Source organism: Danio rerio, chromosome 3, assembly GCF_052040795.2.
Source record: "Danio rerio strain M-AB ecotype USA chromosome 3, GRCz13ab, whole genome shotgun sequence".
Taxonomy (NCBI): domain Eukaryota; kingdom Metazoa; phylum Chordata; class Actinopteri; order Cypriniformes; family Danionidae; genus Danio; species Danio rerio.
Genome location: NC_141023.1, coordinates 49,565,001 through 49,592,211, shown reverse-complemented (window position 1 = coordinate 49,592,211; position 27,211 = coordinate 49,565,001). Strand labels below are relative to the sequence as shown.

Sequence of the window (27,211 nt, the reverse complement as noted above, 5' to 3'; positions counted from 1 at the left end):
AAACTTTGCGATTTTCGTTTTTCATTTAACCAGCAAACCCAGCCTTTTTTTCAGTTTAGTGGCTAATTTGTATGCATTCGTACGAGTTCAGTACAATTTTAAAAAGGAGGCGTGGCACCCAACCCCACCCCTAACCGTCATTGGGTAATGAGCAAATCGTACAAAATTTTACTAATTAGATTGTAGGAATTCATATGAATTAAGCTGCGGTCACACTAGAGTTTGTGTGCGCGAAATTCTGTTGTCAGGCGCTACGAAAAAGGGCGGGATTAAACCTGATTATTAGACATTAAAAAAGCGAGCGATTTGCTCCATATTTTAAATTTCTGTCCAGAGAAGTAATTTTTTGATCCTCGATTGGTCTCATGCAGTCAAGTGATGCGATTTCACACGTCAGAGTTCACCAAACTTGAACTTTGCACCGTAGCCAACTGCAAAACTTATCGCATGACCCTATGTTTCCGGTCTGATGCATTCATGTGCATATAAATGGAAGTCTATGAGGAGAAAAGTCAAGTGAGACCGCAGCTTTAGCCATTAAATCAAAAAGTTATGAATTGCTGTGAGATTGTGTTGGCAAACCACAGATGTGTAGAACGAGAGAACAAGGTGTGTGTTTATCGAAATATTGTTTATGTATATATTATTATTATTATTACTATTTTTATTATTTTTTCACCTCATAAGGAGCTGAGCCCCGCTAAAATTAAAATCCCAAAAATGCTGGATAGTATTGGGTTAAGGAGCAAAGCTAAACACTATGAAGGTATTTTATAGATTTTTTAAATGTTGAGACAGGCAGATGTATGGGTGTTCTGGGTGTTTTAGGTAGTTTTGCATGATTCACTCATTTATTTATTCATTCATTTCCTTTTCGGCTTATTCCTTTTTATTAATCTGAGGTCGCCATAGCGGAATGAACCACCAACTTATCTTATAACTGATGCCCTTCCAGCCGCAACCCATTTCTGGGACATTTTGCATGATTGGTAACATGCAATTAAGATTAAAAAAAATTTTAAAAAACATACCCCAGCCCTTTTTCTCCTTGATAAGGTGGTGTAAGCTATTGTATACTAAACACTAAACAATGTATGTGCCAATGGACGTCAATGTGCAACAAACTCCATATAAGCCACAAAAAAGCACTATAACTTACTGAAAATCTGCTTGTGTACTGAATTTATTTTGCTAAATCTGAAAAAAATATCTCTTACTAAAAATTGAAATGTATATGTATATATTATGCAGTGCTAATAGACATTGCATTAATTACCATATGGTATTCTCTAAAATAATGTATTTGTCTGCCTCAGTAGATGATGATTTGGATAACAAGTATATAAACTGTTCTCTTAATGGGATTTGAAATATGTCTAGCATGTGTTTTTTTTTTTTTCTTCAAAAAATAGCTAAAAGCTATTCATTCTCACATAGATTATGTGAGATATATTATGGTGAACCAATTAAGCTTAACCTGCTAACACGATCATGATGCTTTAAAAAAAAAAAAATAGGGACATCATAATTGCACTATTCCAATTATGATTTAACTTTTACTATCCTTAATCATGTAGTCCTAGTTATAGGACATTATGAGTGGTTATAAAGCGATAAATAAGTGTGATTTATGCATTAGGCAAGGTGTTCTGAGAGTTTTAAAGCATTTGGTTGCTAGGACAGTGCAAGGCGGAGTATTCTGGTTGTTTATGGAGTTAAGCAGTGCATTTATTATGATGTTTCGAGTCTTTTCTGGAATGTGTCTTGGCAGGTCCTAGGATGTTTTAAGTAGTTTCTAAGGCATTATAGGATGGTTGTGACAGTGTTCTAAGTTATTAAGCCATGCACTTATTAGGGTTTACTGAGTAGTTGCTGTCATTGTTGTTTTGGATGGTTTTATAGCAGTTTCAGATCATTAACAGGCTGTTCTAAGTCTTGGGTGTTTAAATAAGGTACTGATAATACAACACAGGTTCATTGTAAAAACGTACTCTAGTATATATTTCTGGAGAGCCCAAATTATGTAACCAGAGTTACGTATGGCTGCATTTCGTCATTAAAAACAAATCCTACTGGGCGGTATAGCTGATGGCTTCTGTTTTTTCTGCACCTCCTTGTGGACGGCTTTTCCGCAGTTACTCGCCCAGTATGTCAGCAGACTTGTGACCAAGAGAGGAGTTGACCACAATGACAAAGTTTGAGTCCGGTGAAGAACGGTTCCAGAACGAATGTGAAGCAAAATCAAAATTAAAAAAATAACCTAAACAAGTAAATAACAGGTTGAAAACATGGTAAGATCTGAAAAAGTGGTAAAACTAGGGAGCTGCTAGGGGTTTCACTTTTTTTGGATTGCTTTTGAAAACACTGTTGGTTGGGTTTAGGGAAGAAGGTGAGTGGGGTTGGTCAGTCAGTCAGTCAGTCAACAGCAGCCTATGGTGGATTTACGCAACAAGACCAGGCACAAATGGCACTTGCAAAAGAAATTTGAGATCTGAAAAAGCATACACAGTGGCCTCTGGTAAATTCGCGAAAACAAACTGCAAAAAAAATCACCTCCTGGGATGTATTTTCACACTGTTCAGTAAGAGCTTGGGTTGTATTAATTCATACTCCAACTATTATGTTTTTTTACAGTCCACAGCATCATTTAGTATAGCCCTTTAAATATGAACATTTTTATAATTTTTTTTTTCAGTTAATTTAGCCAAAATATTTTTGTTTATATTTTAGCACATGTATTTGCTGTGAGTAGTTTAGTTCACAGAGTTCACACTTCCAGTGTGTACCAGAGCAAATTTAGTGTTTCCACAGCTTGCATCAACTCCTTAATCTTAATTTAACCTTTCAGGGATAAAAATAAAACATTTGTTTGAACAGACACTGATTCCAAAACCACACAAACAGAACTTAAATAAATAAAAAAGTAAAAGTAACTTATCAAGAATTCAGATAAACTTATAAATAATAAAGTTCATAGCTGACGTTAAGCATGTTCACATTCGTCTTTGTCATCATGGTCAACTCCTCTCTGCGTCTCAAGTCCGCTGATGTAATCGACGAGCTAACTGAACAAACTGGTATGGGTGGAAAAGCCTTCCACGCAGAGGTAAGCAGTCAGACGGTAAACGCACCAAAAGGAATGGAGTCATACCACCCCATAGCGTTTGCCTTAAAAAAAATTTAAATGCAGCCATACATACCTCTGGCTACATAATTTGCGGTCTCCAGAAACGTCCGCGGGACTACATTTTCAGAATGAGCCTGTGTTGGGCCAAACACCTGTAGAGCAAAATAAATTTTACTTCTAAAAGGCATACAGTATGTATTAAATACATTTACAAAATGAAAACGAAGGACATTTTTGCTAAAAGTCTAGTTAGTTTCAGTTAGTTTGGTATTCACACAACACAGTTTTAGTTAGTTCTAGTGTTTTTTTTATTTTTTTATCTCGTCTTTATTTATTTATTTTTTTATCCGTTAACAAAAATGTTTTTAAATCTTTTTTTTTTTTTTTTTCATTGATTTTTGTTAACTCTATAAAGCTTTTCTCTTGTAGGGTCGGGTTTGATTCTCTGGGCCCGATCTTAGGCCATGCCCACTTTTGCTAATTTATTGTATGTTTCTCTAGGTACTGCATCACAATATGAAACAAAAAAATAATAATAATGGTTGCAACTTCCAGTTGAACTTTAACAAAAAAGTTTTGACCAATACTTTTAATCTTAGTTTTAGTTTTCATTCAATAAAAAAAAAACACAATCTACAGTTTAAAAGCATATAGGTCAGATTGTTTAGCAAAAGGAAAGAACACTCAATACATCTGAAGTTGGGTGGATGCATAGTGTGAAATCTCAAGGAGGCGTTACAATCCAAGAGAATTTGAAAGTGCATACAATGTTTGATCACCCACAACGGGGAAATGATAAGTTAGATCAGATAGAATAGACACAGTCAAAATAGCCTGAAGGTTTGTGCTGAAAGTTTTTTTGGATGCGGCTTAAAAATTCAAGAAGTTGCAGCGAGAACGAGAGGAGAACATATTGAACGCAGCATAGAATGGTAGGGAAGGGAGATGAAGGATGGATGAGGTGAATATTCAGACTTTGTGTACTGTCAGGCAGCCAGAGAACCATGCACACTATTGCCGGCCCATGGGAAACAAGGCAGATAGGTTTGTAGAAAGAACATTGGGCAGAAAGAGCGAGTGAGTGTGCGGGAAAAGAGGGTGGCGGTAAGCTGTAGAGGTGTGCTCTTGTTTCATGTCTCTCTCAGGAATAAGAGGGAAAGTGCCTCTTCAGGTTCAAGTACGGCCAAAGCTCCATTTGGGGTTTATTTAAAAAGAATGCAGGCACTTAAGAGCTGCTCATTGGCTCCTGCGCTATGACAACAGCACACACACACACACACACACACACACACATAAAAACACATCACGAGTAAAAAGAGATACAGAACCGAAACACATGCAATCATTTAGACAGTCTGAAGAGCCCTCCTGCTCCCTCTGGCTTCTTACCTTCCCCTCTCCCCCTCTCTCCAGCCCAGGCTTTGGCATCTCACCCAGGCAGCTAAGCCTCTCTTGGCTGCCTTACAGGAAGACTGCAGCATTTAGACCGATTATAGAGGGAGAAGACACCTAACAGAGCTTAGCATGGAGCAGCTAAGCTGGGCAGGAGGAGATGTGAAGCCTCTGAGCAAAATCTGGTTAGGAAATAAGATTATATTTGTAGGTTCAAATCTTTGCTTTGGGTGAGGAGCAGTATATTGAATATGTGCGGTATACCCAACCACTCACATATATTGTTTATTTTTTATTATTTTTTTTTTTTGTGATGCATAAGGAATTTCTATAAGCATAATGCTTTTTATGTTGTAGAAATGCTTATTATATGGCTTACCCTAACCCTACCCCCAAACCCAACCCTCACAGGAAATGTGGCAAAACTTGCAACATAGTTTCATTCTCAAAATGATCCTCTATATACATTTCTGGAGATCATGAATTACATAGCTAGATCAACGTATGCCTGTATTTCATCTTTAAAACAAATAAACCAGCTGACCGCTTACCTCCGTGTGGATGGCTTTCTCGCTGTTACCAGCTTGTCCGGTGGCTCATAGCATACTTTGGAGGACTTGAGATGCAGAGAGGAGTTAACCGTGACGACAAGGTCTGAGTCGGGCCAATAATGGTTCCAGAAAGCAAGTAAGACAAAAACAAAAGCTGAAAAATAAAATAAACAAGTAAATAACAGAGAGAGAATGTGGTAAAATCATAAAGCATTCTAAGAATCAAGGGGCTATTCTTTTTCTGGATTGCTTTTTAAAACACTGTTGGTGTTTAGGGGATGGCTTGGGAGATTGGTTGGTTGGTCGGTCAGTCAGTCAGTCTACAGCGACCTCTGGTGGATTTACGTGAGAAGAGCAAGCATAAATGGCACTCGCTAGAGAAATTTAAAGGACCACGAAATCCCCCTGTTTCAGCAGGGTGTTGTCACACCTCTAGTTTGGAAAGAGTCAAGAAAGTGGGTGTGTCCAGCTCTGTTTAGGTGGGAGTGTCGGAGGAGGGAAAGAGGGAAGATGCAAAAAAATTTTTGCATAAATATGGGAGTTTCGGTTTGGGCACACGCTGATTTTCACAGAGGCAAAACAAACACAGACGCAGGGCAGAAAGACATTGACTGTGGTTACAAAGACATCAGTAATCAAATTATTTGCCAAATTATTAAATGGTGGACTTTAACTGCAGTTTGGAATATTTCATTTATGCCCCTCGCGACAAACAAGATATTTGATTCGAGGAACTGCTGGAAGCATGTATTTTTCATGCAATTATTGAGACCACATGGCGAATAAGAGAAAAAACCTCCGCATATTTCGTTAACTTAGATGCTCTCGGTAGGTAGCATCAGAAAGCCGCTTGTATATAGACTATCGTGTCACAAAATTTGGCGAAAATCCTACACGATGGTATTGTAATAGTTTGATTGCAGTGTTTACATGTTTACACTCGGAGAGCAGCATTTACAGTGGATCTTTCAGTCTGTAATATTGTAGTAATATTAACGTACGGTAAACTTTAGTAACTTAGAAATCATTTTGACTAAGATCTGTCTTTAAACACTGAAAGAGTACTGCTGATGATACGAATTAACTTTGCCATCTGAATAAAGAAACAAAATACCCCTGGTCGCTTTTCTACCAAATCTGTAGAGACAGGACAATCAACACCAATTGGAGTTGCGTCTTTTTTAAAAGGAGACAAGCTGCAAATCCAGATTTTACCATTTCCAGATGAAAAAAGCTCTTGGGTAAAAAAATGTTCCTTAGACACATATTTTTTTTTTTTCATAATAATAGCAGGGAAATAATAACAAAACCTTAGATGCAGCAAATTATAAAAGCAACACTGACAACCTGTGTCTCCAAACAATTATTTTGCTTCCACGTGTTTTGGCAACACAATGTGGCTTCTCTCAACCATCTGAATACTGTACAGGTAAAAACAGTATTTGAAACTATCATGCATATTAATGAAGTTGCACTGCACACACAAAAGAAGGAGCTGATTGGTTTGAACCAAATCTTTCTCATGGATTAATGTTGTACACTCAGAGACATCACGATGCACTCACAGGTGCAGACATTCAGTCTACGTGCTGGAATACACACAAGTATCAAATCTATGTGACGCAGCTTCAAAAGTTCATTTGAAACCGGAAGAACGAATTTGCTTAAACATAACGCAAAACAACCAATTTTCACTTTTTTTGTGAAATATATATGTGTTCTAATAGTGTTTGTAGCAGCGTGGGACACATATATGACTGTCAACAGCTCAAAAAATGTGTTTTAGTGTTTTGTGATCCTTTAAGATCTCATAAAGGTTACACAGCAGCCTTTGGTGGATTCGCAAAAACAAAAACTGCAAAAAAACGTAGCTCCTGGAAAATACTTGGCACTCTCCAGAAATGTAAATAGGGCCTTGTTTTCAGAATGAGCCTGTGTTGAAAATTTGAATGTAAAAAAAAAAAAAAACACTAAGTATTTTTAAACAGTTCTAAATAAGATTATATTTTTAGGAACAAAAGTTTGCTGGTATATTAAAAATATACACTTACCCACTCACCCCGACACACATACTTTTTTTTTTTTTTTTGTGATGTATTAGTAGTCTTCATAGGCATTTTGTATTTTATTTAGTAAAAAATACGTATTATATGGCCTTACCCTTACCCTACCCCGAAACCCACCACTCACAGGAAATCTGTGGCCAAATTTAAATGTAAAGGAAAAAAAAAAAGTAATTTTAAACAGTTCAAAATAAGATTATATTTGTAGGACCAAAAGTTTGCTTTGGGCAATATATTGAATATTTGAGCAGTATATTGAATGCATACACCTACCTACTCACTCCCACACACAATCATTGATTTATTTTATTTTATTTATTTATTTTTTTTTGCACTGTATAAGAAGTTTCTATAGGCATAATGTATTTTATACTGTAAAAAACTCTTATTATATGGCCTTACCCTAACTTTAACCATAAAATATATGTTAAGCGAGTTTATACAGTACTAAATTATAAGGAAACGAGGTACATAATTATATACCACCTTAATAATGCAATATTAGGTCATACCCATGTCATTATACAAATTGTGTCCTCATAATGCACATAAACACACACTAAATGTACTGGGATAGTCCTTTTTCCCTGAGAACAGCAGTGCTTTATTGGGTTGAGATCTGGTAATTGTGGTGATTTTTGGATAGTGAACTCATGCTGAAGACAGCAGTTAGGGATGATCTGTGCTTTGTGGTTTCATCCTGTGGCAGATGTAGGCATCAAGAGATGGGCACACTGTGGTCATAATGAGATGGACATGGTCAAGATTAGAAACAATGCTCAGACGGTGCTAAAGAGTTCAAAGAGTGAGCCAAGAAATGATCCCCCACACGATTACAACAACAGCAGCAGCCGGAACAGTTGATACAAGGCAGTTTGGATCCATGCTTTCATGTTTTTGATGTCAAATTCCGACCTTACACTCTGAAAGACACAGAGAGGATTGAGACTCAAAAGACCAGATATCCTTGTTCCGCTCGTCCATTGTGTAGTTTTGTTGAGTCTGTGTAACTTGTAGCCTCAGTTTGCTGTTGCTCATTTGCTTTTTTTCTTCATCTTAATCTTTCATCATCATCATCATCATCATCATCATTATAATCATTATCACAGTTTCCATTATAATCTTTATCATCATGATCAACTTCTTCATATTCTCCATAATCTTCATACACATAGTTGTCACTTTTTCCTTTTCTTCTTCACTATGTTTCTTTTTTACTTCGTCATGATCATCTCCATCATTATCCTGATCATCATCATCATCTTCATCTTTTTCATCATCAGCATTATCATCTTTTCCTTCTTCTTCTGCTGATGTAGCTCATCTGCTTCAAGGTTTGTCATGTTGTCTTCATTTGAGTTTCTGTTGTATTTCTACCAGCTGAACCAGTCTGTCGATTCTCCTCTTACCTCAGGCATCAACATTTTCACCAGCAGAGTCAATGTTTGCTGGATATTTTCTCTCTTTTGCGATCATTCTCTGTAAACCAGTTACCCGTCTGATACAAACTATTAAGGATGAAATTTAGCCATGCTGTGCTTTAATCTTTCATCGTCATCACATTAATCAACTTCTCCAACATCATCACAATTATCATCATAATAAACTTCATCTTCTTCATAATCCTCATCAACATTGTCATTTTTTTTATTTTTCTTCACTATCATCATCATCATCTTTATCATCATCAACTTCATATTTTTTTTATCATCAGCATCATTTTCTCCTTCTTTTTCTGCTGCTGTAGCTTTTCTGCTTCAAAGTTTTGTCATGCTGTGTTCAGAGATGCTCTTTTGCAGACCGTGGTTGTATTGTATGGTTATTTAAGTTTCTGTTGTATTTCTACAAGCTGATCTAGTCTGGCCATTCTCTTCTGACCTCTGGTATAAACATTTTCAACCACAGAGTCAATGTTTGCTGGATATTTTCTCTTGTTCTCTGTAAACCTGTAAAAAATCTATTGCGTAACTCGCCAGACAGAGTGTATTTAGGATGAAATATTGCCATGCTGTGCCTTAAATAAAGGATGGCCAGTTCGAAATGTACAGCTGTGTGTGAAAGTGCATGAGTGGTTAAAGTGATGGAGTGGTGGGTTTGGATTCACATCCAGCATGTCAGTGACACTGTGATTCACCATCAGTGTCTGGGATGGTCTCCAATCGGGAGCCATCTGGTGACCAATCAGAGCCCTTACTGTGATGTCAGAGTGTCCGAGCGTTCCTTGGGCAAAGGATGTAGGGAAGAGACAAACCCTCAGACTCAAATAGACCTTTCAGTGGCAAGAATCCGAACGCAGATTCTGTTTGCCAGTCTTCCTGTAAAATCTGCCATAGGTCGATGTATTGGGTCAGTGGAGTCGGGTGTTTTGAATCCCATTTCCTCATTAAATGAAGCGACAGCTGTATAATTCAATCTTGGCATGTGGGTACGGACAGAATGGTTAACTTGCAACACATGCAAAAACGCAACAAAGGTCAACAAAAACCAGTAATAGAATTAAAATTCAGCGCGGGGCAGAGATTGACAGCTCTGTTAACTCTGACCTGATTAATATTTCAGCAAGTTCCCTCCAGCAAATGCCACTGTAATCTAAAACAGTCTAAGGCAGACTCTGCGAGTCTCCAAACTGCTGCCCCATAACCCTTCTGATCTGGCTGAGTCACAGCGCTCAGGCCTGCTGGGAGGCAGGCGGTAATGAAAATCCACCAAACTCTTGCACCACCTGCAGTTTGTGGGCCGTTCAGATACAGCACAGCAGGCTGTCTCGTTTTTTGTCTGGAGAATGAAGAAGAATAGGAAAGTTTTAAGCCGATCCTTCGCCTCCATGAAAATAGACTGGATTTGCTTCGCCTGGCTGAGTCATCTAGAGCGGTGGCAGACGGCTGAACGTGCGCGGCGCAGAGAAGAGTCTGACTGGGCCGGAGGAGAAAAGCGCGCAACCTGCATGTTTGACGGGGAAGATATTGTGCAGCTGCGTTCAGCGCTCAACCCTCCAGCTGTACTTTTATGCATGCATGCATGTACAATGGCAAACGCAGAGCAGACTGTGATAAGTCAGCCAGGTTAGATTTCCTAAAGGCCTCTTTTTCGCTTTCATGAACATTCAACTGTTTTAGTTTGCGTTTAAGTATCAGTTGGTTGTAATGCTCCTCTTAAAATTCCTTAAAAAGACACATTGCTTGTGGGAGTACTGAATTAGAAATGATTTGTACTATTGCTGTAATTTTTATTACATTTAATGCACAGCCCTTCTTCTCAAAAACATCATTTGGATCTAATTTTACCTAGTTACTTGATTCAACAGAATAATGATGTTTCAATTGTTTTTATTTTATGTATGGGCAAAAAGAGAATGATCATAATACACTCGTAATATCATCATATACACTCAAAACATGACATTTGCTGTTTGTTCAAACTACTTATTTAAATTGAGCTAAAACACACACAATTCTTGAGTTTGTTTTTGGATAACTTGATTGTTTATGTTCAGTCAACTTAAATTTCCAAATATGTTAACTTAATTCCTTTATATTGCCTTAACACAAATTTATTGTGGAACTCAGCAAGTCTACACTGTAAAAAATGCTGGTTTCTACACAATTATTTCATGTTGTCAAAACACAATTCGATTAAGTTAATTTAATATTTTTTTTACAAATGTAAGTAGACTGAACTTAAAATAACTAAGTTGCCCCCCCCCCCCCCCCAAAAAAAAAAAAAAAAAAGTAAAAATTGTTTGATTTCAACTAATTTTGGATCACAGTTTAGACCCACATTACTAATTAACAATGGATCAACCATAAATGTCCGGTCCGATCTCACGAGGAAATGCAAGTATTTTACTCTTTGTCAGTTTAGTGGCTAATTCGTATGAATTTGTACGAGTTAAGTCATACAAAAATGTATGATTTTAAATAGGATGCACTCAACCCCACCCCTAACCCCAACAATCATTAGGTGATGAGCAAATCCAACTAAATTGTACACATTCATACGAATTTACCTCTAAATCAAAAAGTTACAAATTGATTGCGTTGGAATGTCATATTTTTATAAAGACATTATCCTAAAAATTAAAAAAAATAAAATAATAATTTTGCCTATACACTGGTGTGCACTGGAACAAAGCTTTCATTCATGCAAAAAAAAAAAAGGTAATGGTTCACAGTTGATCACTTGATCAGTTTGATCACTTGACTCATTGAAAAATAAATAATTTGCCTTAAACAATATTTTCTATCTCCATGAGAAAAATTGTAAATAACCTGGTCCAAAGCATATTTGTCTTGTTGTTTAAATTCTCTTTTGTTCTAAACAATCAGATATAGCTTTAATCAAACCAACAATTAAAAATTAAATGTTCATTCACCTATATTAAAAAATAAATAAATAAATAACTAAGGGAATGGTTTCGCATCTAAATTCCATCTCTTGAGCCAATGAAAAATGAATGATTTGCCATGAATGTGAACATGAAAGTCTGTGTAGGTACCTCACTTTTTTCTGGCAAGCGGGAGAGCAAAGTTTATTCCACCAAAGTTAAAATGTTGTTTTGAAAGATGTGTCTGAAGTAGTTACGTTTTCACCATCAAAGAGTTATTGTTTGCTTAGCAGGAACTTGCTAGAAAGCGCACATATTTAAAGGCACAGGAAAATGTAGCAGACACTGAAATGCATATATTTAACCACTATGATAATTCAAGATAGAAATTAAGAAACCTGTTTATTGTGTAATTTTAAACAAATTACAATGTTAGAAAGAAATATACACACATTTAGAAACATTTTTGCTACAGTAATTATAAAGTTGATTTTAACAAAGTTTACAAAACAGAGTCTAAATGAGTTCTAGTGTTAATGATCACATTTCATTTTAAAAGTCATTCAAAACGTTTTCTCACTGTTATTTTAAACAACTATGTTTTACTTATTTGTCTGTAATAATTGTTAAGTTCACAATAAAATGTAGTATGATCATTTATTATTTTTCTAATCTGAATAAGTAATAAGTTGAGTTTTTGAATAATTACATTCTTAATCACTTTTCTGATGTCAACAAATCAGACCATGTTATATACTGTCACTAAGACCATATTAAACCTTCTGACACAGCAACTTTTGCAACTCAGGCTAATTCTGAAAATGTACCTCTATATACATTTCTGGTGAAAGGTTATTATAGGTAACGAAAAAAAAAAAATTGTCGTTAACTGAAATAAAAATAAAAACGAGAGTTGTTTTAAAAACTAGAAGTAACTGAAACTGTATTGTGTACAGACAAAACTAATTGAAACTAAATAACGAGTGGACATGACAGCAGCACGGTGACAGCGTGAAATACAGAGACTTGAAACTATTACTTCAACACATTTGTGCCCAAAAATGGGTTTTATTTCTGTATCTCGATTGCGTACGAATCTTTTTAACCGGATCTTCTAAGTGAACCAGTTGAACTAGTTCACCAAATTGAACTGAATCATTTGAAACAATTGGCGTCTCCAGTAAGCACTTATAAATAAATACTTCATTTTTAACCAGCCTAATACCTCCCTCTGATTCTAAATAATCCAATATATACTCTTATTCAGTTATTAAAGCAGTAACATTACACTGAGATCAAATTTGAGTATCGGTTAACCGATAAAACTGCACATGCGTGATTCAGTGAACCCAACACAAACAGTACATGGCAGCCTGCTGTGAGTGAACTGATCTTGAACAACTGCAGCGCGGGTAAACCGAGAGCTTAAATGAGAGGATCTGGTGAAAAATGTAACTTTATTTCATAACAGAAAATCGTAATGGAATTTAGATAAGAAAGTCGTGATTCAGTTGGGTTGCAAAACTTCAATGTAAGACATTTTTCAGATCATGGTGCTGTTTACAATGACTGACATTACTATTGCTGCTGACTACATAATGTGAGTCCTAACATCCGCATTTAAGATCTGAACTTCCCATCACTACTGTGTATCTAACCAAGCGGCCTCGCACACATATTGTACTTAAAGCTGCTATCTTGTGAGCTGTTGTATTTGAATTTGAGGATGGGTAGATGGTAGTGGTAGATGTGTCCTCTGAACACATGATTCAAAAATGTATGACTGAGACAGGGATTTTTAATCTTGCACCTAACAAATATCCTTATAATATATATAAATAAATAAATAAATAAACGTATATATGTATAACTATCCTTATAATATATATATATATATATAAACTAAAACTAATTATGAAACTAATACAAACTAATAAATCTCATTCTAAAAACTTATTAAAACTAACTGAATTTAAAAACAAAAAGTCAAAATGAAATAGAAACTAAAACTAATGAAAAATCCAAAACTAGTATAACCTTGTTCTAGAGTGCACAAAATATGTCCCAGGATGTTAGTTTTTTTGAAGCTTTTGTTTTCGTGAATACACCAGAGACCAGTATGTAGGGTTTCCGATATCTCAAATTTATCTTGCGAGTTCTATTCGCACCTGCTGCTCTCATATGATCTCACAAAAGACCACTGTCGACTGACTGAATGACTGAGCGACTGACCGATTGACTGACCCACCCTCCTCCTTCCCTAAACCCAACCAATTGTATTTTCAAAAGCACTAATTGATCCATGTTCTGTTTTTTCTTACTTGCTTTCTGGAACTCTCTGGGTTTCATGTCCACCAACGTGCATGGCGAGCTAACTGGACAAACTGGTTACAGCACGAAAGCCGACTATACAAAGGTCAGCTGTAAGTGAGAAAAGGAACAGCGTCATTACGCACCACAGTTCTTCTGTTCAGTTTGATTAAGCATTATGTGTCATTGAGTCATTGAGAATTTGAAGAAGTTGTGAGTGATTTATTTTTTCATCTGACTGGCGCTGTGTGTGGGATGGGGATTTTGTGACCTCAGTGGCCTGCCACCACACACGTGTATGTGTGTGTGAGCTTGTGCTTTATCTTCAGAGCGTGACATATCACTAATAAAGGAAATTAAGTCATGGCGCTGTGTGTGTATGTGTGTGAAGAGCTTCAGTGGCAGTCAGAGAGCAGTGGGACTCTTGTTGAACAAACCAAACGCACAGCACAACTGTATGAATAAGACACATCAGCGGAACAAAAGGTCAAGGCCTGTTTTCTGCAGTGCATTTTGCAAAAAGGCATTGTTCGAATCACACCCACCGTTTTACCCACCCATCTGTTCATTAGTCTAATTTATTCTCCATTCAATGCGGAAAACAATGTGCATTGTGATATCTGTGAATTGTGCAGAACTGTAAATGTGTGTCTGGGAGTGATTGGTGTTCTTGCACCAATCAAATGTTTGATCCTCAACTCTATCATTTCAAGATGGAATATCCACATACTGTATGTCTGTCTTATAAATTATATATATATATATATATATATATATATATATATATATATATATATATATATATATATACACACACACACACACACACACACACACACACACACACACACACATATATACATATATACATACATACATACATATATATAATTTATAAGACACACATACAGTATGTGGATATTCCATCTTGAAATGATAGAGTTGAGGATCAAACATTTGATATATATATATTCACAATTATCTAAATAAACAGCATATTGGCGAAACTTTTTTTAAGTGACAAATAATCAAACAAATGACTACTTCCCTTTATTACAATGCCATTGACGTTACTGACAATGTAAAATGCTCATTATTATAACACTGAAGCAGAGCAGTGTCTCTCTCAGCCATAGGACATCTCTTTCTCTGAGGTGGGTGTGTGTGTGTGTTTTGCATAAGGGCGAGATAGCGAGTTAGTTACATTTATAATTATGTAACTAAGTTATTAGTTATTATTTGTAAGAAGTAACTAGTAACTATAACTGTTTATTATTTTAAAGGAATATGTCTAACACATATACTGTTCATATGTTTTTTGTATTATTATAAGTTTTATTTCATATTTTGTTGGCAAATTTATAATAGTTTATAAGACATCAAAATTATTTTAGCTGACAAACATTAATTGAAAAGGAGATTTAATTAAATTTAAATTTAAAGATTTGCCTCTTTACATATTTAAAATATAATATTGATTGATGGATTCAAAGACTAATTAGATAACTTTTCAATAATACATTATGCCACAAGTAAACTAATACAGTTAAGGTATATTACCATTTTAAGTTTAGGTTTAGCAAGATTTTTTTTTTTTTTTTTTATGATTTAGCTAAAATTTTTGGACCTCACTATCTGCATTTGCATTATCATTAAACATATATTTTATTAAAAAAATAAAAAATAAACAAATGATGCTAATATTTCGATGGACTTCAATTTACTGCACCTTTACTGAGTAAAAAAAAAAGAGTTGAATAACAAAATAATTAGCTTAAAAAAGAAAGAAAATCAATTGTAATTATTTTTGATAAAATAAATAATTATACACAATTAATGACTATATACTTTTGAACAACTACTTATATATTGTATAGAAGTATAAATGCTAACACTTTAATTTAGGTCACAATTCATGCTATTAACTACTGGCTTATTAACAGCCTATTATTAATATATAAATAATTAGTCGTTTATTGTTCATTAGTAGTTATGAAGAATTCTGCATCTTTTATCCTATCCAAAAACCAACACAATCCAATAGCAATTCATAAATTTATGATTTAGTGGCTAATTCCTATTAATTATTCGTACAATTTAGTAAGATTTGCTTATCCCCCCAATGACAGTTGGGTTTAAAGGCAGGGTTTTGTGCCTTTTTTAAAAGTTGACATTTTTATATGACCAAAATTTGTATGAATTAACCACTAAACTGACAAAATGTAATATAGTTACGTTTCCTCCCAACTTCCACCTTACTAACTATTAGTAAACAGCTAATTAGTAGTTTATTAAGCTAGAAGCATTAGTTAATGGCTTGTTAATAACATAAATTTTGACCTAAGTGTTACCATATTTATTTTATTCTCATTTGCTTGTATTTTTACTATTTATCAAATGTATAAGTGTTTTTAAATCTGCACGCAGTAATGATGAAGGAGAGAAAATAAAGCACATAGCAGAAGTTGACATCAGCTTTTTGTTGCATTTTTTCTTTCTCTTTAAACACATGTAAATGAGGGAAGAGAAATGGCTCCTGTTATGTAGTGACCCGAATATGTTAAGCCTTTTTCACGCATTTTTATGACTGACAAAACAGCACGAACCCGACCATTGCCAGATGGTGACATATTGACTTTGAATGTTTTTCCCGTGCTTGTTGAAATCCAGGCGGAGGGAAGTACAACGTCTCCGACCGGAGCTCAGATAGAGTGTGTCAGAGACTTGACAGAGGGACAGGAGCCTTGTTTGTGTCTCGGCGGCTGATCAGCATGTGTTTTTACACAGCTGCTGGTCCCTGAGGTGGAAGAGAAGAGATGTGTGCCCTTCATGCATCGCCGGCGAGCACGTCTTCCCACAGAAACTGAATAGAGACACCATATTTCTGTAAATCAGCTCAAAACAAAACACTCTAGCATTTGATCATGATAATTGGGTCTACAAGAAGAGGTTAACACTTTTATTTTTAAGTTTTGTACTCCAAAGAAGTCTTTATTCTAATTTTAAGATTTTTTTTTTTTTTTTTCCAGAATTTCATGTATTGTATACAGTGAGCAGCTCTGTCTGCCAGATGTGCTGATTCATGTTTATTTATTTTTATTTTTTAAAGTTTGAACATGCTTTGTATGATGCTGACTTTGGATTTTTTTTCATTTACTACCTGAGAATTTCTTTTCACTGGCTTCTCAAGTGTGTCTAACCTATTTTGCACAATGAGAAAGGCCGAAATCTGGGAAAGGATGATCGTTGTATCTTTCTCCACACATTTGCGTTGTTTGTGGGATGACGATTTACATGGAGGTTCACATTTCTGGAAGAGATGGAAATTTGTCAATAATCAAGGCATTAGAAGAGACATTATCTAACATTTCGTTTGTTTCAATTGCTATTTTGATTAGCTAAGTTAGCATTTGCTGTTTTTTCAGAGTTTTACTGCACTTTTTCCTTTTCTCCAATCCTTCCATTGTCGCCTGTAATGGATCACTATACTCTTAGTGCAAGTTAACTTGTAATATGCACTTTCCAAAATGTTATAGAGGTCAATTTAAGTAGTTAGGATAGCCGAGCTTAACAGAATGCATAAAAGCAAGTTGCTATTTTGAAAGCCCCCTCCTTATCCAGCTGATTTTCAAATTTAATCAAATTATCCACACATGAAAAAAAAACAACATATGCACCTAAATATGAGTCTATAGTATAAGTTAGAAGTCAGTCCTGAATAACTACCCCACCTTATATTTTTTCCATTTTATGTGTAACGAAAATAATTTTTTTTCAACACATTTAACATAATAGTTTTAATAACTTATTATTATTATTTTTTTTAATCTTTGCCAACAATAATTTGTTAGATATTTTTCACGATACTGGTATGGTTCTTAAACCGCAATTTAACTGGGGTAATTAGGCAAGTTAAGGTAATTAGGCAAATCCTATAATGATTATAACGATTGTTTGTTTTATAGACAATTGAAAATATATATATATTGCTCAGTGAATATAACTAAAGTATTTTGGTGCATTTAAACAAAACATTTTATCAAAAAAAGTAATAAATAATAATAATAATTTTAATAATAATAATAATAATAATAATAATAATAATAAAATAATAAGTTGTATTTCAATTGCTCAAGCTCACTTAACACAGTAAACATCCACAAAACATATCATCACCTCAGAATTATAAGATTCTATCTGGCTTTTTTTTTTTTTTTTTTTTTTGAGAATTGAGTTATATTCTTATTAAATGACAACTTATTTACAATATAGGGTGCTTTTTACAAGTTGTTTACATTTTAAGACTTTTTATTTTCAAAAACAAATGTTACACACGTTCTATTTGCTATGGAATGCAAAAACTTTGAAGCTCAATATCTCAAAATCATTCAGAAAGCAGATTTGAACCTTATAATTCCAAGGTGATGATATGCAGGGCCATTAAGATAACATTATGCATAAAAATTCAGATTGAAAAGATACGTATTCAGCTGAGGCTTAAGGAGCCCCTATTTTGCATTAAAAAGGGTCATATTTTGGTTTAAGGGGTCTCATAATAAGACATAATAAGACAACATAATAAGAGAGAACAAAATTAAAACCAAATACCAATCGATCGTCTAGAAATCAGAACGGATCAAATTTTTTTTCTCAAAATATTTCTGATTTCCGGCCAATTGATTAGTGCATCCCTTGTTTAATGGAGGTTTGGAGTTCTGTTTTTGTGTGAAACTATGAGCTCTGTAACTTCTAACAGATGCATTACACACACGGAAGCAAAACAGAAAGCATCACACAAGCGAACAGAAGGTATTAGATTTGGCATTTGTGAGTTGCGTTTGTTATATTGTTGTGTTCTGCTGTAGTGTTACAGATATGCTTTCGCAGTGATGTGTGGGATTTCCGACGTCTTGATTCCAGTGGTCATACTGTAGCTTGTGTGTTGGTGTCTTGAGAGAAGAAAGCAAATCTCATTTGAGCTTGGAGTGGAGTGGAATGGGATTGGTGGCAGCGGTTTACACACCGGCAGTCTGTCTGAGAGAGGCCACCAAATCCCGATGATTAATGTCACACCATCATATTTATCCCTCAGGTGCGCGACTCTGACCGCCGCTGCCGAAAAGCGTGTTTGCTGTGACCAGCTAATGTAGATAAGCTACAGTTGGGGGAAAAAACTTGATGCGGAAGTAGGTGCTGTTGAATCTTTCTCAAAAGAATAGCGCTTTTATTTGTTTTTATGGATTCTGGCAGTTCTGTAATAGAATTCTTATCGCTTTAGTAGTGCTTTGAGTCTCATTGATTGTGCGCTTGATCTTTAGCAAATATCTAACACAGCATTGCTTTAAAGACCATGTGAAACCTGGCCCATCTCGTTGAGATGCTTTAACCTCGTTACTGGTGTTATTCTCATTTAAAGAGGAGGTATCATGGAAACATGACTTTTTCTTTGTTTAATTGGGACTAGCCCAAAATATTTATTTATTTATTTTTTTTTTTATCATGTGAAGAAATTCACTGCAGATATTTTAATATCAAAAAGCAGCAGCAACATGCTAGTCCAGGGGTGTCCAAAATCAGTCCTGGAGGGCTGGCGTCCCACTGAGTTTAGCTCAATGTATAGTAATGCAATGTGCTTCAACACATCTGCCAGATTCTAGTACAGGGGTCTCAAACTTGCGGCCCGCGGGCCATTTGCGGCCCTCAGTGCAATATTTTGTGGCCTGCCCCGACCGCTGTACACTGACAGAATCAGCGGAGCGAGGAGAGAGAGCGCTCCCCGCTCCGCTGATTCTATCTGTACACAGCGGTCACTGGCATTCCCCGCCCGCTGTGTAAACAAAGGGGCGGGGATGCCGGTGACGTCACCACGCACCCCGCCCCTTTGTTAGACGCTGTGACGGGCGGGAAGTGTTAGGAGGGAACTCGCGCCGGCCAGAACCAAGGTAAGCTGTTCCGGCCCCTGCCTGCCTCTTAGCTACCTATCTGCAGCCTGCCACCTACCTAGCTACAGCCTGCATCTTATATATATTATAGGTAGATACAGACTGGTACAGACTGAAGAACTGTTCATAATCTTCCCTCAATGTTCTATTAATGTTCAGGACACTTCATGTTCAGAAGAAATAATTAAAACTGTTAATAATGACATTTGAGGACTTTTTTTTGTGAAATCCCTTATGCAGCCCAGCCTCACCCAGACTTTGCCTCCTGCGGCCCCCAAGTAAATTGAGTTTGAGACCCCTGTTCTAGTATATTTAGTAAGACCTTGATTAGCTGGTTCAGGTATGTTTGACTAGGGTTGGAGCTAAGCTCTCCAGACACCGCCCTCCAAGACCGCGTTTGGACACCTTTGTGGTAGCCGATAGAATTTAGGCACAATTCCAATTCTATTTTTTACCCTTATACCTGCTTCTACCCCTTCCCTCTGGCTCTTGAATCAGAGGGTGAAAGGGTTGGTGGGGTGGGGGTTTCAAGTTTACCCCTAAGAAATGGGACACCACAACACCCACATATCATCATATGTTGTTATGAGCTTTCAGCTCACTCAAGTTCTTATGTCAAATGTGATACCCATGTAACTGTATTTACACATTAACCATATTTTACATTAACCGTTATTTCTACAGCACTTTTACAATGGTGATTGTGACAAAGCAGCTTAACATATAAGTTCTAGTAAATTGAATATGTGTCAGTCCAGTTTTCAGAGTTGAAGTTCGGTTAGGTTACTTCAGTGTGGTTTGATTTTCACTGCTGTAAGTCCAAACGCTTAAGAGCAAATCATTCAATGTGCAGCTCCAAGTTCCACACCAAGCAAACCAGTGGTGACAGTGGTGAGGAACAAACTTCACCAATTGATAAAAGTGAAGAAAAAAAATGCTCAGTGGGCATTTCTTCTCAAAGGAAACTTTTTTTGTGAATGTAAACAAAAAAGAAAACAACATTATCATTATACTAGACCACGTAAAAAGCTAATTCACAGCCACTAGACTTTTCTAAAGCATATGCTTACATTTTTGCATCATCTAACGGCCATGTTGCCTGTGTAGGTGGTTTATTTTGGGGAAAAACAGATCCCTTCATTTCTAGTGTGGTCCTGCAAAATCTCAGTTTCAACTTTCTCAAAAATCTGAGTTTCTCAAAAGTCCCAGTTTCTCAAAAATCCCAGTTTTTCCAAAATCTCAGTTTCTCAAAAATTTCAGTTTCTTCCCATCAGCTCTATAACTTCAAGCTAAAGAGACCCCCCTACCCATTCACATGAACATGTAAAATGAGAGGTAGCTGTAAGGGGAAAGGATAAAGGGAAGAATTGGGATTGTGCCTTATTTCACACACACACACAAAAAGAAAAAAAAAAACTAGAGTACATAAATCTATTCAAAAACGCTTTGGTTCAGTCTCTATGGTTGTTTGACTGTGAGTTGGCATGTAAGACTTTAATCTGCTGCTGGTCATTTCTGTCATTTTGACTGTTTGTTTAGTTGTGTCTGTAGTGTCCTGTAGAGTAGTTTATATAGAAGAGTTTTCAAAGTCATTTTCATTGAGGGCCACTTCAGCATTACGGTTGCTCTCAAAGGACTGGTTATTGCTGAAAGACTTTATAAATGTTACTACATTGTTAACATTTAGAAGTGTTTTGATTTAGAAGTGCATTAAGTCCTATAGATTGTGTGGTTGATTATTAGCAACTCATCTCTTTGAAGACCATATTTAGCCAGGTAAAACTAGCCCATTGTCGCTTATCCATTGAGCTGTTTTAACCTATATGCAAAGACACCAGAGCCGTGTTATTAGATCCATCCTGAAAAATGTTGCACTTTGAAACAGAGCAGCATGGTGGCCCAAGGCTGATTTATACTTCTGTGTTGAATGATCGCCATGACCTACGGTGCATGTCTTGCACATAGTTAAGCATTTATACTTTATACTGTGTTCTGTTTCACTTCGGAAATGCTTGCTGGCAGTGGGTTTTTATGTTTCTCACTGTCGAGTGAGTTTTTTTGTGGGTGTTTTGCTTTTTCTGAATGCTACCTTAATGTACAAGTAGCTAAAATGTGCTCATTCAGAGGCAGGAACCGGCGGATGTACAACAACTTAAATCATAAGGTAAACACAATTTCCATATGGAGCTCCTCCACAGGACTCCGCACCCACACTTGTAAACACTCATTCCATTGAGTTCTGCTGCTCTCCCACGGCTCTTTCCCCCACCCGCACTTATCACCGATTTCAAACTGGTCAATCGCAGAGCTTGCATTACCCGTTGTCGCAAGATGTAGTTTCATTTTGGGAGAGATGCGCATTAGTGTCTGCGTCAGCCATGGCAAGGGGAATGCGAATGCATGTGCAAAAGGTCAATGGCTTTTTTGTGTTGAGTTTGCATGTTCTCCCTGTGTTTGCGTAGGTTTCCTCGGTGTGCTTCATTTTAGTGTGTCTCATAGGTTTCCTATACACTCCAAAGACATGCAATCCAAATTAATTGGATGATCTAAACTGGGTGTAGTGTGTGAATGGGATAGTGTGTGGGTGTTTCCCAGCACTGATGGTTGCACTCTTAAGGCTGATTAATACTTTTGCCAGGACCTACGTTCATATATCGGACAGTTGTACCTATTAAAGTTTATAAAAATATGAATGACAACAGAACATGGGTTGCTCCACAAATTTACTAAAATACTTTTTATGTATTTTTTATTTAGCCCACTCCACAATTCACACATTACTGTCTGGCAAGTTTGTGTCCTTTACTTATTTGCTGAAAAGTCAACAATGGTTCAGTAATTCTGACCATTATCACCATTAAAGCCTAAAAATTGGGCATTTGGTATATTGTAAACCGATTGGTTCAAATATTCAAATAACTTTCCAGTTATCAAAAAAAAAATAATAATAATAAATTAATTGTTACTTCATTTTAGTTTTGTAACTATTAAATTGCTTTAAATTCAAAATTTGAATATATACATTAGTGTTAAACCAATAAATAGTAGATTAACAAATTTTGTAATAATACAACCACATGATTCTCTACTTTTGCCATGACATCTCTTTTTGGTTTTTACAGTCTTACCCCTCAAGTTTTTCTAAACTGTTCAACATAAATTTCTAGCCAAGAATTGGAGATCATACCCACATTTTTTTTTCAAGAATTTTGAAAAAAATGTAAAAAAAAAAATAATAATAAATAAGAAAAAAAAAGAAATAAGAAATATATACGATATTAGACATAGAAATACCACTCAATCCAGTTATGTGCTTGCTGGGAGCACTATGTAAAAAAAAAAAAAATGTTTAATAAGGAAACAAGATTTGAATAATATCCTTATTTTGGATAATAAGGATATTATTACTGGTTGAAAAAAAAAAAAAAAAAAAAAACGTTATAACAGTACATTGGATTAGTAACCAAAGGTTGCTTGGTGCATTCAGAGACTTAAACAGATCGATATAATGGAAAAAAAAATTACTGCATGTCTACAAATTAAGACTGATATTTTTCTAAAGAGGTGGAAATGTATTATGACATATTTAGATATGTATATTTAGAGGTTGCTTAACCTATCATCACTGTAATTTGGTGTAACTACAATGTAACACAATGTACATTAACTTAATGTACAAATGTATCCCGTGTGAAGTAATTATTATGGCAAGACCTTTTATTTATTATTATTATTACTATTATTAATATTATTATTATTATTATTATTATTATGATTATTGATTTTTATTATATATATATATATATATATATATATATATATATATATATATATATATATATTTTTTTTTTTTTTTTTTTTTTTTTAATTTTTTTTTTTATATATTTATTTTATTTTATTTCATTTTATTTTATGTATCCCCTCGTGTGTAAAGGGTAAAATTGTTTGGGATGGGTTTGTTCTATAATTTATATAGAAAAAAAAGCCAAAATCCAAAAAAGCCAAAATCATTTTGCACGCTCCCAAAGCTAACCTCTGCAAACACCTTGATAATGTTGTGGTCGATGCGCACATTCAATCGAACTATCGAACACATCGAGTTTATAGCTGGAAGGGCATCCACTACGTGAAACAATTACCAGATAACCTGGCATTTCATACCACTGTGGTCACACGAAAATAAGCCGAAGGGAAGTGAGTAAGAGATTTTAATCAACATCACTTCAACTTCAGTACAATAATTATATCCAATTAAATATCTCAGCATAGGATGCCGTCATTGTAGAAATGACCTCTTCCTCACTAGGATTGCTTGATTTGAAAACATTGTAATCTGCTACTGGTCATGTCTGACATTTTGGCAGCATCAGATTTGCCTGTTTTTTTTTTTTTTTTTGTCAGAATAGCTTGTAAAGGCTACTAGTATTTAAAGGGACACCTTTTTTCTCACATAAACATGAGATATCTCTATTTAGCAAAATGATTACACCTGTGAAATTGAAGGTTGATACATTTATCATTCTTTAGATTGTTTTCTCTTTAATTATCTAAAGAACATACTACTGATGTCAAGTGATTTGCCTAGTTAGCCTGACAAATTAGTTAACCTAATACATTTACGTAAGTCTTAAATCTTTTAAGCTGAATATGTATCTTGCAAAATAACAATTAAAATACAGGGTTAGGTTAGGTTACTTTATTTATACCTAAAGGTAGATTTGGTTTGCAGTCAAGAGTCCTCATCTCATAACAGTGCCACACAAAGGAACTCACATAGTAACAACAACTATTGAACATTAAGACATAAAAAGTAAACATAAAAACATTTATAAAGAATAAATAAATCATTATTTCAAGTGATTTATCAAATAAATGTTTAAAACAATCTAATATATACAGTTTACCGAAACACCACTGCTTTAGTCTATGCCTTATTTAAATGTGAAATGGCTGCTGTTATGAAACCATTTTTGAATCATTTTGTTCTACATGCTTAATACTAGAAACATGCGACCAGAAGGAAGGAGCTGAAACTCTGAGTGTAGGGGATGAACAGTGTCACTTAAAATTGAATTTGTGATTCTCTTTAGCTGCCTGGTGTACACAGCCTCTAGATTGGCTAGTGACACCCTGGTCAGCTTACTGGACCACTTAACTATTTGATTTAGTGAGTTTTTATTTTCGAACCATGACACCAAAGCAAAGGATAAAACAGATTCAAGAATAGCATGGTAAAATAGAGTCATCAAATATGACGTATGATGTGCTGTCATCATGGCAAAGACAAAATAAATCAGCAATTTGAAGCTAGTTATGAAAACTATTATGTTTAAAAATGTGTTGAAAATGTATTAATCCCCCTGTTAAATAGAACATTGGTAGTTATGCAAATTGCTAATACCCCCCAACTGTATGTATTTACATTTATTATTATCATTATTATTATTATTATTATTATTATTATTATTATTATTATTATTATTATTATTATTATGTTTTTTTTATTTAGATCTGGTCAATATTTTCTTCGCACTGATGAATGTAAAAATATTTTTCAAGTCAGTTCGGAATGGCGCAGCAGCCTGCCATTGATCTTTACAAGCACTTCATCACCCATTGCTTTGAAGACAAACGTTTACACAGCTGAATCTACACCAGCTTTAAACATCCTCAGTAAGGGAGTGATGCTTGTTTAATATCTCTGAGATCATCCCGCTCTGTCCGCAGACAAATCGAGCTGTCTGGAATCTCGCAAAAAGGGCTGAGGAGGGCCAGTTGGGGTGCAAAACTAAAGCCGAAGTCATACCGAGAGGTAAAGAGCGCGGGTCAAGTAAGCGACGTGTCTGAAGGCGTCTACAGCGTGTTCCTAATTGAGCGTCTTGTAGTTAATTGTTTGTACGTAGGAGGGGAGAAATCAATCTGTTTTCTCACTGCTGCGACTCCTGGGCCCTGAGGTGATAGACTAGAGCTGGCAGACACCGGGACGGAGCACTGCCAAACACAGCCCCGAAACCAAAGACTTCCCCTTTCTGCTTTTTTGCAAACTCACAGACAGACAAACACACACACAAATGCAAAGCAGGTTTCACTGGGTAGATTCAGAGCCTAGGTGAAGGCGGATCAATCGATCGCTCCTGTGTTTGTCGAGGAGTGAGGAATAGTGGGTCAGAAAGGGGCACGTTAAAGAGAGACGGAGACAGCCAGAGTGCCTTGAGACTGCCGAGGAAAGAGTTTACAGAGAAGCAATAGAAATGTGTTCTAGGTTAAAGCCCTGCAGCTTTTGTCTGCGGTGTGTGAGGCTGCGCTATTCAATAAAGGAGAGGACTGCATTAGTCTCAGCTCTCGACGCCTCTTACAAAAACCAGACATAACTTTCGACAGTTGCAGTTTTTTTTTTTTTTTTTTTTTTTTTGACATACTGTAGCATGTAGCCTGCGGTTAATGGATTTATAATGTAATATACAGCTTGATGAATCAATAGTCTGAGATCAATGTAGTAGTTATTTGTAAATAAATATCATAGCATTGATAAAGAAAGTTGCACAATATTCTGAATTCATTTTGCCTATCACATTTGAATTGAATTAAACGACATGTTGTTTTTGTTGATGTTCTTCTTCCTCTTCTTTCTTACTCCCAGTGCCGGTTGTATCGAAGTTGATATTTAGCCGTACAAATTTGGTGTTTAATAACATCAAATTTTTACGAGTGTCGTTAGCCCAACGATTAACGCCCAACCTGGAGGGCCAGAACATACACACATACTGTGAAAGCCAAGTGTCTTATGGGTTTATGTTTCAAATTTGATGAAGATATCATGCAATATAAGATTTCTGTCAAAAGTTTTCTACCAACTATTTAAGTCTTTTCATACACCACTTCTATTTAATTGTAAAAAAATAGACAGAATAATAGACAGAAAATCAAAGAGATGTTAACAATTACTAAGCAAGTGGTTGTATTTTATTTTTTTATTTATTTTTTTAATTGAAAAATATAATTTATTTACAAATAACAAATGTTTTCATTAATAAATTCAAAAGAAGGTAATGATTCGCACTCAATTGCTTCATACTGTTTTTATTTTTACTTTTTCTTACATTTTACGGGTAAACAGACAAACAGACGTTTCGGCACAAAGCCTTCCACAGTGTGCGACACATTCTCCAACTCCACCCCTCTATTCCATAGTCAATCACAATGTGCAATTAGTTAAACCGTCACTCTCATTTCATTATCAATTAATCACACAATAACTTATAATCTTCACAGCAATGACAATAAACAATCTTCCCATTTCCGACCTCACTCCACAGAGATAAAGTGCATCAACCACCATTACTAATCAGGTGTACATCAATACAAAAATTCTAACAGTTAACATTAAAAGTTTTCTACATTTAACAATTACTCAAATATTAAAAATAACAAGTCTTACCTTCATCTCTACTATTACAACCAATTATACAGGAGACATTTACCTGCATATTAAAAAACGATTT

At 35.5% G+C, this 27,211-nt stretch overlaps 1 protein-coding gene and 1 long non-coding RNA gene across 7 annotated transcripts in view; one reads left to right on the top strand and one right to left on the bottom strand.

Annotated features, from left to right (window-relative positions):
* adgrl1a (adhesion G protein-coupled receptor L1a) overlaps window positions 1–27,211 on the top strand; it is a 374,293-nt gene that overhangs the window by 78,700 nt on the left and 268,382 nt on the right. The window contains exon 1 of one of the 6 annotated variants that reach the window (XM_087245091.1): window positions 9,730–10,195. The exons of the other annotated variants lie outside the window; for them this stretch is intronic. The gene's annotated coding sequence lies outside the window, so the exon portion shown is untranslated. Of the gene's footprint in view, window positions 1–9,729; window positions 10,196–27,211 lie in introns of those variants that run through there. 6 annotated transcript variants of the gene reach the window in all.
* The window catches only part of LOC147846022 (uncharacterized), an 885,319-nt gene that overhangs the window by 758,903 nt on the left and 99,205 nt on the right, over window positions 1–27,211 (bottom strand). The window lies entirely within an intron of this gene.